Genomic DNA, 15,022 nt, shown 5'->3' on the forward strand with positions numbered 1-15,022 from the left:
TCACACAGTTTTTTTTTTCTGTATTTCACACTTTTTCACTGTACATGGGCAGCCATAGGAGCCCCAGATACAGGGAAAGCATTCCCTTGTAGTGACAGCGGTCACTAACAGAGCCGGTCTGGGGTCTGCTAAGATCCTGCAGCTTTGACATGTTGAGTGTCGCTATGTAGCTTTTAAAGAAGAAAGCTTGATTGCAGGATCAGGAGCTTTAATCTCACGGTGTACATTTACTATCAGCGAAATTAAAGGACCAAGCACCGTATACTGATGGTCTTTGGTCCTTAATGGATTAGTAGTAGTGGGTGTATACAGGTTCGCATAGATAACCGTAAGGGCAGCTGCACACGGGCATATTAGCATTGCGGAATCCTATGGGAAAACGCTTTTTCCTGCACACGAGCGGAAATAAATGGTGATTTTCCACTTGCAGAAGAAAAATCATAGCATGTTCTATTTTTGTGTGGGCTCCAAAGTCAATGGCAGCCGTCCGACCCGCGGCCCTTCCTCAATTAACAGCCGTGTGGACCATCCGCAGTACAGAAAAGAAGACGATATGAGAGGTACACGTGGATGCCGGCTGGGCACAGGGTTGTACTCCGCTGTTCCCGCATGCGGATCCGACCCGGACGTGTGCAGCCGATTTTCCAGTATTCTTATGAAAAATTGGGACTTTGCTGCAGAATTTGCATTGGGGCCTCGGGTCTTCACAAAAGCCTCTTGGGATATGTAAGCTGAAGCCCTCTTCATTTTCCAGAACGTGGAATCCAAACCACTTAGATACTGAATGAAGATTTCCATAACAATGCCTCTCCTGAAGTACTGATGTCTCCGAGATCCCGAGGCTTTGGAAATCTTTGACCTGCACTTAACATGCATTACTGAACACTGTTGACCCTTCCTTCTGGGAACTGCTAGGGTCCCAGCTCCACCAGTGATATATTCTGCTTGTCTTCATGTCAGAACATAAATTGAAAGCTTGATAACTAAAGAGGAAAAAGCGCAGCCAACTTCACCAGAGTTTACATATAAAACAGGTCAAGTAGTGGAAAGTAATAAAACATACCAGCATAGTTGTCTCCAACCTAATAACTATCCTACAGTGTCAACCCTCAGAGATATATATTTGTGGGACTCAGTGTATTTTTAACATGTGCTGAACTCAAACCCAACAATTAAAGGCCATTAGCTGTGTGGGATTATAGTAATACCAGAAGACAACACTTTACAATGAACCGTTTCCTGCTATTGAACGAGAACACAATATCCTGTTGCACAAATGTTACTCCTGTCACTTCCAGGCTTTTCATTAGAAGAATTGGCATCTCCAGTCATTCTACCTGAATTGTAAATGGATGAAGCATAAAAGAATCACATCCTCTCTTTGATAGGCTTTTATGATTCATACATATGTAACAAAGCAAATGGAAAGAGGAAACATCTTAAAAACCCACATGCCAGCCTTCTGTTTGCTACCGAATTAAAGGGGGACCCTGGTGAAGACTGGAGTTTCCAATTCTACTGTAAGAATTAATTAGGAAGTTTTCTTCAGGTAGATAGTGCCAAAATGAGCTTGTGTGGCTACCGGCTGAAGGACAAACACAACCTTGCTTGATCTGCGCACACTTGTGGAGATCGGCATACTGTAGACATCTTCTATCATAGACATGTGCAGGTAACATTCAAGCCACCTGCATTCCCCGTCCGTGCGTAGTAAAGAGTGGCTCCTGGTCCCCTTTTATTATAGTGGAGATTATTGGGTCACCTATGTTTTTAATGTTTTTATACATGTTGTGTGGGAGGAGGCAATAGTAAGGTTTCAGTATAACTATCTGGTAAAGTTTTATTTGAAAAAAAATGGTATTTCGTATGTACAGTATAATGGGCCTCTACCACTTTTATAGTCATTTTTAGTAATGGTGGGCCTCTACCACTTTTATAGTCATTTTTTAGTAATGGAGGGCCTCTACCACTTTTATAGTCATTTTTAGTAATGGTGGGCCTCTACCACTTTTATAGTCATTTTTAGTAATGGTGGGCCTCTACCACTTTTATAGTCATTTTTAGTAAAGGTGGGCCTCTACCACTTTTATAGTCATTTTTAGTAATGGAGGGCCTCTACCACTTTTATAGTCATTTTTAGTAATGGAGGGCCTCTACCACTTTTATAGTCATTTTTAGTAAAGCTGGGCCTCTACCACTTTTATAGTCATTTTTAGTAATGGAGGGCCTCTACCACTTTTATAGTCATTTTTAGTAATGGAGGGCCTCTACCACTTTTATAGTCATTTTTAGTAAAGCTGGGCCTCTACCACTTTTGTGGTTATTTTTAGTAAAGATGAGCCTCTACCACTTTTATAGTCATTTTTTAGTAATGGAGGGCCTCTACCACTTTTATAGTCATTTTTAGTAATGGAGGGCCTCTACCACTTTTATAGTCATTTTTAGTAATGGTGGGCCTCTACCACTTTTATAGTCATTTTTAGTAATGGAGGGCCTCTACCACTTTTATACTCATTTTTAGTAATGGTGGGCCTCTACCACTTTTATAGTCATTTTTAGTAATGGAGGAGCACACCATACCACTTCTCAGATTGAGGTACCGGAGCGGCCCCATTGAACAGAGCAGAAGACCGCACAGCGCAAGAGCGTCTAATGGAAGGAGAAGGCAGCTTTAGTCGGCGCCATGGAGACGGAGACGCCAGCACCGGAGGAGGTAAGTGAATAACTTCTGTATGGCTCATATTTAATGCACAATGTATATTACAAAGTGCATTAATATGGCCATACAGAAGTGTATACCCCCACTTGCTTTTGCGGGACAACCCCTTTAAGGCATTTTAATTTTAGGGCTGTACAGCTCTGATGTTAGAATACATCCGTCGGGGTTCTCTTACTGTATATTGTCAGCCTCTCTGCTGTTGGAGCCTATCCAACGTGTCACCTCATGCAGTACTGGCTTTAGCCAGCAGATAGCGCCGTTGTATAATAGCAGAAAAAGAGTAAGCCCCTTAGGAAAACCAGGATACAAATTGGATTGGAAAGGGTTACATGAAATCTCAAAAATAAAATTTCAAACTTCTACTGGCTAGATATTTGATTTTGCCAAAACCTATCACACGGTGAGTATTCCACGCCCCTGAAGACTTGCGGTCGTGACCCCGACGCAGCCCTGTGTTTTGTTTTGTTTTCTTATGGAAACTCATGAATAGCATTAATATTTACTATATTATTTGCATTATTCAGGCAAATTTAAGCTTTATATTACTTTTTGCATGAATTTGGTGAAAGGAAAAATCAGGATAAAGTGAGGGTTTCATGTTCAGCAGGAGGATTCTTGGCTTTGTTCAGTCCTCTCACGTTAGACGTCCTCAGACAATTATTTCCAACACAATAAATAGGATCTTAAATTAAGTGTAAACAAAGGCAACGGGGCGGATAGGGAGGAGGGACTCCATGGAGGGCTGCCAGATTCACCGCTGGGCTAAGAAATGTCCCTCCTCCAACTTATTACTGAGTCTCTAACTCATTGTAGAAGAAACATTAGATGCTATAAAACTGTTCTGCTTTCTTTATTTGCTACTGTATGTTAAAAGAAACTATTGGTTCTGGGTGATTTTCAATAACATTATATATATATATATACAGAGAGAGAATTCTGTATTCACTTTGATAAACATTTCACAATTTGCAACAATATTGTAGTAAACAGACACAGGCACTAGAGATGAGCGAGCGTACTCGGATAAGCACTACTCGCTCGAGTAATTGGCTTTATCCGAGTATCGCTGTGCTCGGGTCTGAAGATTCGGGTGCCGCTGCGGCTGACAGGTGAGTCGCAGCGGGGAGCAGGGGAGAGCGGGCAGGAGAGAGGGAGAGAAAGATCTCCCCTCCGTTCCTCCCCGCTCTCCCCTGCAGCTCCCCGCTCCGTGCCGGCACCCGAATCTTCAGGGACGAGCACAGCGATACTCGGATAAAGCACATTACTTGAGCGAGTAGTGCTTTTCCGAGTACGCTCGCTCATCTCTAACAGGCGCACATCCACATATTATACATGGATCTAATGCTTCCCAGTAATATTTATAAGCAGGAGTTACATTTTGACCAAATTTTATACGCCCGCTAGCTATTTCATGGTGACCTCACTCTAGTGGATCCCCAGTGGGCGCAGCACCACATGGCGGTCCACGCAACCACAACGCAGCACTAGACATCCAGTCCTGTTGTATGGAGGAGCTGGAAGCATAATAGAAGCACAGCATTCACATTGATTTCAGTGGGAGTGAAGCCAGCTGTTAAAGGGGTTGTCCCGCGAAAGCAAGTGGGGGTATACACTTCTGTATGGCCATATTAATGCACTTTGTAATGTACATTGTGCATTAATTATGAGCCATACAGAAGTTATTCACTTACCTGCTCCGTTGCTGGCGTCCTCGTCTCCATGGTGCCGTCTAATTTCAGTGTCTAATCGCCCGATTAGACGCGCTTGCGCAGTCCGGTCTTCTCCCTTCCGATTGGGGCCACTCGTGCCGGAGAGCTGCTCCTTGTAGCTCCGCCCCGTCACGTGTGCCGATTCCAGCCAATCAGGAGGCTGGAATCGGCAATGGAGCGCACAGAGCCCACGGTGCACCATGGGAGAAGACCCGCGGTGCATCGTGGGTGAAGATCCCGGCGACCATCTTACTAAGGTAAGTAAGAAGTCGCGGGAGCGCGGGGATTCGGGTAAGTACTGGACAGTTTTGTTTTTTTTACCCCTGCATCAGGTTTGTCTCGCGCCGAACGGGGGGGGCTATTGAAAAAAAAAAAACGTTTCAGCGCGGGACAACCCCTTTAAGGTTGTGCATCTGGGGCCTGTGGTTCTGCAGGCTTCCTTGTGCACACCTTCACAGGTTGGGGTTAATTGAGCTGGCTGGGTGTGGTATTCTCCAGCAGCTAATCCCCCTGGTCTGCAGCAGATAAATACCAGCAAACTCTTGGGAGAGATTGCTGGTCATTTTAGTGCTTTTTATATCACTGTTGATCCCACTCAGAACTGATCCCTCTCAAAGCATGCTTGTTTGAAGTGTCTCTCTCCTCCCCTGAGGACAGTCTGGACACCTGCTGTCCCTCCCATTCTTGCGGATTCTAGGGTGCGTGCAGTGTGTAGTGTGTGGTATGGTGTCCACACAGGTGCAGGCGGCCCGCAGGTTTCTCCCTATCCCTGGCAGATGTGGCCCCCAGACGTCTGATGTCCTATGTGTGTGTCAGATGGGCGATGCCTGACATTGCTCCCTATGTCAGCACGGTGGTTTACTCTCTCTATTCTCCTTGTGTGAGGACACTTGGACTGCTTTGGTTTTCTATTGGTGAGCTCCATGTTGTATGCACTACCTGTTGTATGTTGGTGTGAACAGTAACTTGTGTTGTATGTCTGTGCAAGTGGCCAGACATGAGGTGTGAGCAGTCCTGGTCTATGGGGTATGTGTGTAAACAGCGACGTATGTTAGGTCTGTGCAGAGTGCCAGACGTGCTTTATGTCCAGTGTGTGTGTGAACAGTGTTGTGTCCTGTGTGTTTAGTGCGTCTCTCCAGAACTTACATGCATACCACTGGTAACCATAGCCAGTCCAAGTGTCCTCACACCAGGAGAATAGAGAGAGTCAGCCACCGTGCTGACATAGGGAGCAATGTCAGGCATCGCCCATCTCACACACATGGGACCAGGGGCGTAGCTAAAGGCTCAGGGGCCCGGGTGCAAAAGTTCAGCTTGGGCCTCCCCCCCACGGACCCTTTTTCCCCCTCGCCCCGTACCTATGCCTGGGGGCCAATGCCCACGTGTGATTTTTATTTACAAAATCTGCGCGTGGCCCCCGCACGAGAGATCCCTGCGTCTTGCTGCCCATAGGGAGGCATTAGCATCAGTAGGACAGCTAAAAGCATGCAGATGGGATTCCTTCCCGATTTGCGGATCACACGCACAGGAAGAAATCGCAGCATGCTCCATTTTCCTGCGGATCTGCCACACGGACGGCTCCCGTGGCTTCCATTGAAGCCTATGGAAGTTGTTCGTATCCGCGGCGCAGCCGCAGCTTTTTTGTGCTGTGTGCAGATACGTGGGAGAACAGGAGATTTTTTAAAATCTTGGTGCGCATGCACGCGACACGCTGCCGGCGTGCCGACCGGAAGAAAGAAAATCCGGCCAGCATAGAGGGGAGACACACAGCGTCCGGAGAGGGGAGTATAATGTATTTTCTCTCTCCATGTCTGCGGGCATGTACGGATTTCACTGCGGGATTCAGCAAGTGGGCATGAGGCCTAAGAGAGAGAGATAGAAGAGAGATACATAGATATGAGAGAGAGACATAGATATGAGATAGATAGATAGATAGATAGATAGATAGATAGATAGATATGATAGAGATTCAGAGACAGATAGATAGATATGAGATAGATAGATAGATATGAAATAGATAGACAGATAGATAGATATGAGAGAGAGATAGATATATATGATAGAGATTCAGAGACAGATAGATAGATATGAGATAGATAGATATGAGATAGATAGATAAATAAACAGATATGAAATACATGGATAGATAGATAGATAGATATGAGATAGATAGATAGATAGATAGATATGAGATAGATAGATAGATATGAGATAGATAGATAAATAGATAGATATGAAATAGATATGAAATTGATGGATAGATAGACAGATAGATAGATATGAGATAGATAGATTGATGGATAGATAGATAGATAGATAGATATGAGATGGATAGATAGATGGATAGATAGATACGTAGATAGATATGAGATGGATAGATAGATATGAGATGGATAGATAGATAGATAGATAGAAATGAGATAGATAGATAGACAGACATACAGACAGGCAGACAAGCAGATAGATAGATACATACCCCCGCTGGCCGGACTACTTCTTTGGTGAGGAGAGCAGCTGTGTCAGCAGGAGGGAAGCAGGAGGGAGATGACATCATCATCCCTGGTCCACTCGATGCTGTGCTGAGCTGGTGAGTCTGTGTCCTCTTTGCTCCTTTCCCCACCCCACCCTCCTCTTCACCTGTCGTCTCTCCAAGTCCCCCCCCCCTCCCTTCTCCTACTCTCCTCTCTGGCTCGTGCTGTCGGCTGGAGCGCACTAAGCAGACAGCAGCCGACAGTGCAAAGTGTATGGTGGAGGCCGGCCTCTGGGCCCTCTCAAGTGCAGGGGCCGGGTCGCCGTTGCGACCCCGGCACCCCCTGCCGGTACTCCTATGCATAAGACATTAGACATCTGTGGGCCACACCTTCCCCGGGATAGAGAGAAACCTGCGGGACGCCTGCACCTGAGTGGACACCGTACCACACACTACACAATGTATGCACCTCAGAAACTGCAATAAGGGGAGGACAGCAGGTGTCCAGACCGTCTTCAGGGGAAGAGAGAGACACTTCAAAGAAGCATGCAACCACCAGCTCTGATTGGGATCAACAGTGATCCATAAGGTACTAAAATGACCAGCAATCTCTCCAAAGAGTTTGCTGGTATTTATCTGCTGCAGATCAGGGGGGTTGGCTGCTGGAGAATACCACACCAAGCCAGTTGAATTAACCCCTACCTGTGAAGGTGTGCATAAAAAGGCCTGTAGAACCACAGGTCCCAGATGCACAACCTTAACACCAGTGCATTAATTTCCTCCACTGATGACGACATCCTGTTGCACTGACTGCTGGTCAGACAATCAGCTAATGGACTTTGGCCCCTATCAGTGGATCCCCATTAATCAACTACTAATGACCTATCCAGAGGAGTTGAAAAAAGGCTGGGATACCCCTTTAACCACACATCTGACAGCTCCTGGGTTAGTGGCAACCAGTGGCCTTCATCAATTTTGATCATCTGAGTCCAAGTTAGAAAAGTTATATTAAGGGCTAATTCACATGGATGGATTTCTGCCGCCTTTCATGTGGCAGAAATCCGCAGTTTTATCCCGATATGCCTGTCAATGTTCATGCTGCCGAATTCTACCGTGGAATTCCCAAGCGCGAAAGAAATCGCGGCATGTTCTAATTGCCGCTGAAAAACTTCCATTGTAGTCAAGTGAGCACAGCGGAAGTATTGGGTGATTATGCGTCACCGCCGACGCGTCATGCACTGCACTTGCGCGGCGGATCCGGAGAGCTGAGTATGGGGTCTTTGGGGGGGCCACGTTGGACTCCACTGCGATATTCCACTGGCGGAACCCAACACGGCCGTGGGCCTAAATGTTTTTATACATTTCCATTCTACAATTATCAGGTGCAGCCAACACTAGAACCATCCAACATGGTTATCAAAGTAGAACCGTGGAATAACTGGAGTGTTCTTCAAACATTTAATTTGTAGTTGTGGAACTGCAATCCAAGGAGAGAAGAACTATGACAATGTAATTAGCAGCGTCTAATTGGGTTTTAGGGTTAGATACGCATTGCAGATTTTAGGAAAATGCGTAGCAAATATGCAGAAAATCACCAGTGGCAAAAAATGCACCAATTGGTTCAGATTTTGGGGTGAAGCTGCTGCTGGTTTGCCACAAATTTCACCCTTTGTACAGCAGCCTGGAAATTTGCATCATAAATTGACATGTCGCAGATATAAGATCTGCACTGCAGATTCATTTACTCTGCAGATCTTCTCCGCAGCATGTAGATGCGATTTTTTTTTTAATTTTTTTTTTATTTAAATCTCATCCATATTGCTTGTATTGTAAAATGCTGCTGATTCAGCATAATTCCGCTTGGGAAAATCTGTAGCATTTATGCCATGTGTGGATGTATCCGTCTTGTGGTAATAAAAATGTATTGTATAATAAACCCTGTTGGATGAATTAAAGGGGTCAGAGTTTGAAAAATATTGACAGCCTAACCTCAGGATAGCTCGTCAGCACAGGTCCATCACACGGGACCCCTACCAATCAGCTGATCACCGGGCTACTGTCAGGGCGAAGTCAGACGAATGTTTTTTGCACGTGCCTATGTGCGCAAAAAAAAAACCATGTCTGATAGAACAATCGGTTCCCTATGTAGTGTTTAGATGTCCATCTTATACAGATGCAAAATACTCGCACCTGCAAAAGATAGGACATCCATGCGCCGGGAAGGTCCATGCTGCGCATAAAATATCCCAGCGGGGAGTCCCTTCATCACTGAACACTGTGACAGCACTGTCACAGTGTTCAGTGACAAGGGGACTGCCAGCGGGAATGAAGGAAACCCCCTGTCACAGCTGTGGCAGAGGATCGCGATCTTCTCCCATTGCTTTCAATGGGGTGGGCGCTGCAGCTCTTCCCTGAAAATTATCCATAGCTGCTGTAAAAAAATATATATATATACATCACCTGTCTGCCGATGTCGGGGCTCCAGTGCTTCTTGTCGCTTAGTCCCCAGCACTGTTTTGAAGCGCTTTCAGTAGGCGGGGATTTGAAAATCCCCGCCTCCTGAAAGCGCTGGTCTGATTGGCTGATTTCGTAGTCAGCATTTATGATGGCATCTTAGTAGCTAAATGTCTCTGATCAGAGCTAGCTCTGTTCATGCTTCCTAATGGCAGGTGCCAGCTGTTTTACACAGAATGGCATGGGCTTGACTCCTGAGCCTGATCCATACCTATTATACCTACCACAAGCTATTATGTAATTATACAGCATAGAATGAAAAAGGATTAATACTCTACCAAAAGAGTGGCGTGTTGGTCACCTCTCTGGTCTGAGCAGCTTGAGAATCCTCCCCTTAAAATGTTAATTTACTCTGAAAAATCACTAAAGTCCAACTTGATAGTCAATGTTTTACTGTCTTACAGTTGCTAGAGTCTACACTGCTTACTTACTGTTGTATAATGTCTTCTATGCTGTTGCTTCTCTGTATATGACAGATGGTGATAGGGGAGCAGCATCTCCTCTTCTCTGTATGTGATGTTTATGGGGGACATCATAACAGCTAGTCTCCACCCACCAGCTCAGGGAAAACTGACAATTAGAGATACAGCCTGCAGAGGGGAGACTGGATTAAAAAAAATACACATGACAGCTGATTCTGAAAAGTCATTTTAAACTGGGGGTATACTTTCAGAGTGTTCAAACACTTGACAACCATGATTAAAAGTTGTGCCAAGAGCGCAGTGAACACAAACCTTTGCTACTTCCTTTTGGGATGATGTCCTATCATGTCTTCTAGGCAAATATTGCAAAGGTATCAATCACCAGCTGAGGGCAGGGGAAGCTGGATACTCAGACTCATGAAGGAACTAGGTGAGAGCCTGCTACCCAGACTCCTAAATGAAGACTGTCAATCACTAGCTGGAGGGAAGCCAGACTGAGGAGGATGTCAATCTCTATCTGAAGCTGTAGAAAGCTGAGCTCCCAGACTTTGGGCATAAGCTCAGCAAAGCCAAGGATGTAAAAATCCAATATTTTTCTGAATGATGTTTTTTAGTAGTATAGCATATGATAGGTGGCAGGTAGGTTTTTATGTATGGAATCATCCATTGAATGAGGCATATATAGGCCTGCACGGAATCCTGCCCTGACCGTGGCAAGTGACCCTGTGTACCTGTCGTCTTCTTTGCCGGCATCCGCGCGGACCTGCCTTCTTCCGGCGTCTCTGTACTGCGGATGGTCTGCACGGCTCGCCATCGGACATGCGCAGTACAGATTTTTTTTTTTTTTTTAAACTCCCGCTTTTCCCACTGAATCCACGGCTCTTGCAGACGGGCTGCAGGTCAGACAATTATCTGTAACCATGGAATATGGAAAGTCAATAATTTTACCTCTGGATATTACCTGCTGGACTATTTTCATTGTATGGATTAATTTACGAACGGTGTACCATCAGTAGGAGGGGGCTTCTGCTGTCACATCCCCCTCCTCCAAAGTAAGTTTCTCTTCCATCTAACTTTTCTTGTATATTATATATGCCTGACTGAACTTTGTGAGCGCAGAATGTTTGATCGTTTGCACTTTGTTTCATGTCCTGGGGTGGCGGCTGGGCCCTCTGCCACTTCTGCAGCCCTCCACTCATTGGATGCCTCCTAGCATAGGAATCTACTACTATTTTCACCGTCTGGGTCCATGGGGGAGGTACTCAGATACCCGGCTCAGGGCCTGGGTGCCTACACCCGGTTGGTCCACACCCTCCCTCTGAGGTGCTTTCCCACTATATCTATACTTACTATAAAACTAGTTACGCTATTCCAAACTGTCAACACCTTTGATACTAACTTAAAGGAGTCTAACATTTATCAACCCTCTACACTGTATACCCTGACACTAAATGTCCTCCCGCTCATGAAAGCTTATCCGTCATTGCCTTTAATCAGAAGTATTCAACCAGAATTGCACGTTTGCATGCTAAATGCTAGGCTTGCAGTCTGCTGCTGTCTCTGACTTTGCATAAAGGCTCGGATTTAGTGACAGAAGCCACTGAAGGTATTGTTCAGACATTTCTTCAGGAATTTCCTGCCCAGCTTGCAAACTGCTCAGTCTTATTCATGTGAACTTAAAAAAAAAAAATCAAAGGAGAATTCCTGAAGTCATTTCCATGTCTTGACTAATCTCGCTGCTTCTTGTAATGACACACACAATGCTTGACCTCTCAACTCCATTAAAAGTCTCCTAGAAGGCGACACTGGTGGATCTCCACGGTGTAGATACTGTGGAAGGACATGGTTCTCTTCTTTCTTATCGAACGCAATTCCTCTGGTATCCTCCACTTCCTGGAGCTTTACATTGCAGCCAGCAGATCGCCCTGTTTGGAAGTAAGCAGCTGCATGTAGGGAAGCATTCCTCTCGTCTCTTCGTGTGCTGCTTACTTTCTCATTCGCATTGCATCGCGCGTTCTTTTCCTCTACATGTGATTGTTCCCAGCAAGAGAAACCAAGTAATCTTGGAGATATGATACCTTTTAATGTCATCTAGATGTTACCTTGCTAAAAGGACGACACCTCATACCTGAGTTTCGAAAGGCAGCGACGCTGGCGAGAGGATGTGTCAGAGCCATTCCTGGGTGATGGAGTAATGAGGGGAACTGCAGTGAGCAATCACACAGGGAACAGATGCAGGGCTGTCTTGTAGCCAGCTTATCAAAGCAGCAGTGACGACTGTACGGTCGTGTAACGGGAAGTATCCACTGGCTTGGTCGAAGCATCAGCACTGGTGAGTTTTGTGTGCAGTCCATTACTTGTCGGACTTTTTCCCACATCTCAATGTATGGAGTTTTGCCATATACAGCAATCTGTTGGCTTATTACTCTGCGTCTGGAATTCAACAGGCTTCACACGTAATGTATGACCATGTCCCATCATATGTTCTTTCTGCTCAGCACAAAAGAATGCTGTAACATATTATGTCTGCTGCCAGATACTTTGTGTCCCTGGAAACTTGTCGTGTTATCTGACAGCTGGTATTTGCTGTATAAAATGTCCTGTGGGTGAAGCTGGGGAAATCAATAGAGCTCTGGGTGGCACGTGGGTGGAAAGATGTTGTTCTGGGTGAACTTTAAATACCACTGCAGTCATTTTATAGCAATCACTGTAATTTAACCATCAATGGAGAGTGCTTGTTGCTATTTAACTCACTGTATCTCCATGACGTGTTCTCAAGAAGTTTCACTGTTGTCCTCTGTAAGGAAAAAAAGATTGGTGGATTTAATTGATGTCGTGAAATTTTAGTGGTCCTAGCATAGTCGCCGGACTATTTAGTACATTCATCTGATTATATATATATATGAAGTCTGTTTGAAAGGTTTGAAAGAGGTTGCATTGCATTCTTGCATTGCATTATATATATATATATATATATATATATATATATATATATATATATACACACTATATATATATATATATATATATAATGCAATGCAACCCATTTGAAACAGACTGCACAATATATATATATGTGTTGAATCTGCTTTATAGGTTGCATTGCAAATTGGTCTCCTTAGGAGGGAGGTTATTCTGTCAAAGAAGATGGGGCCAGCACCAATAGTGTATGGTGAACCTGTAAATGTGCTACAGGAAGTCTAGTCTAGATAAGGAGGAGATCCTCTGGAGTGGTTTCACTTTATATAATATATGATATTTGTGTCCAATGTAGCAAGGCTGAATACAGGTGCATTAGAGTTGAGTTTGTCATCCAACACTACTGTCACAACAGTTTTCCATAGGACTACAGATAAAGCTACAAAGTCATCTTTAGTCCAGTAAGACATTACTGTGCCGAAAAAGAATGACTCAAAGCAACATTCTTACAGTATCCCTTGTTACAATCTGTCAGCTGTAGCAGGGCAGAAGTTGCCAGATGCAGTAGAGCTGAATATGTCAAGAGATACAACTCAGTTGTGTGTTAGCAGAGTTTTGGCTGTGCACATACTTCATTATCATAATGCAGAGGGTTATTACAGAGGACACAGGCTGCATATACTCATGCAGGTTTTTGGGACAGTTTTTTATACTGTTTTTATCAAAAATCAGGAAAGAGTCCAAAAAGAAAAAAAACCTATCAATTAAAGTCTCTCTCTAGTATCCACTCCCACATTAGACTGTATGTGTGAATGTCATGTGAGTTAAAGTTTGCTCCTATTACATGTATTAATTATGAGAACCAAGAATTAGCACTGGATGTTCACGTGCAAAGACAATATTGGGGATACAGCAGAGGTATCTGAATGCAGGGTCTGAACCATTATAGGGGGTGTAATATTCTAGAATATATATGATGAGGAAGTTATATTCATCAGATATGTATGAGATTGTTTATTTTGCATTTGGAAAATATGTTGTTTCTGGATTCATAAATATTTGTACTGGATTGTATTACATTGTATCCAGCCTTTCTGCTGCCAATTGAGATATATATAGCTGATTGTAAACGCAGTGCAGCATCCATCACAGTCATAGCTCCTCTGCATGTAGATAGCAGGGCAGCAAATCAATGCAAAGGAAATAGAATTGCTGGAAACTGTACATGCACTGTACCTATGTATTGTCCTTAGAGGATACCTCTGCATCAGTTACTTTGAAGTGTATACCAATAGAAGGGATATTACATACAGTAGAAAAGACTTATATAAATTATCATGCAATTAAGTTGCAAAGAAACTTTATGTTGTTACTTTTGTGATGAAGAACTTGGAAACATCGATGAATCATGTAGCTGATGCAGGCAATCATTGGTGAAGCGACTCTGAGGAAGGCTCTGAGATGTACAGCTTCCATACAGCCCAATCATTTATAGGGAATACTGCTATAAGTGTTAATTCACAAGCTGTGTAGTCTGTAGGGTTTCATCTAAAACCTCCTCCTCCAATTACCTCCAAGCTGTTAAACTGCTGCTAAATATACATCCTGTTTTGCAAAAACTAATAGGAGTTTTAGCACAAGTAGCTGGAGTGTCGGACACCTCAGTAATCCCCCCAAAATGATTCAGTTGGCATTTGCTTTGTTTGGTACAAATTGCTTACTGGGTAAAACATAATTGATGCATTGAATAGGGTTAATAATGAAATATGTGCAGTGATGCTCATTCCGAGAATAGAAATGAACTTTTTGCTTGTCAGTGCACAGTTCTCCAGGGAAATCTTAGTATTGGAAATGAATGTTACCCATGGTAAAGAACAAACACATGAACTGAGTCAGGCTGCTTTCACATCTGCGGCGGGGGTTCTGTTTTCCTGCTCTATTCGGGGAGCAGGGAAAGGAAATTCCTTGGTGGAACAGATCCGTCTCATAACAGAACCGAACGGACCCCATTGACGGTAATGGGGTCTGATTGGTTTTCAACATAAAAAGGATATTTATTTATTTGCTACAATAAATATTTTTCACTTTTCTGTTAGTTTTGAGCTGGTTGTCATCTGCTCTTTTTTTCCTCTAATTTTGGCTGTAGTGTATGATGGAGGATCCAGCACAGATGTGAACCCAACCTCACTTTGCTCCAAAGAGTAACATTGTAGTTTTAGGAGAAATCAAAGTGGTGTCAAGTCAAGTCAAGTGGTGGCAAGTCAAGCTG

At 44.0% G+C, this 15,022-nt stretch overlaps 1 protein-coding gene across 4 annotated transcripts in view; it reads left to right on the plus strand.

Moving 5' to 3' along the window:
• The window catches only part of ARHGAP24 (Rho GTPase activating protein 24), a 534,686-nt gene that overhangs the window by 387,913 nt on the left and 131,751 nt on the right, over window positions 1-15,022 (plus strand). Inside the window, exon 1 of one of the 4 annotated variants that reach the window (XM_066574365.1) lies at window positions 11,656-12,166. The exons of 2 other annotated variants lie outside the window; for them this stretch is intronic. The gene's annotated coding sequence lies outside the window, so the exon portion shown is untranslated. Of the gene's footprint in view, window positions 1-11,655; window positions 12,167-12,189; window positions 12,296-15,022 lie in introns of those variants that run through there. One more of the 4 variants, XM_066574366.1, reaches the window with a different exon arrangement.

Source organism: Eleutherodactylus coqui, chromosome 7 (assembly GCF_035609145.1).
Source record: "Eleutherodactylus coqui strain aEleCoq1 chromosome 7, aEleCoq1.hap1, whole genome shotgun sequence".
Taxonomy (NCBI): Eukaryota; Metazoa; Chordata; class Amphibia; order Anura; family Eleutherodactylidae; genus Eleutherodactylus; species Eleutherodactylus coqui.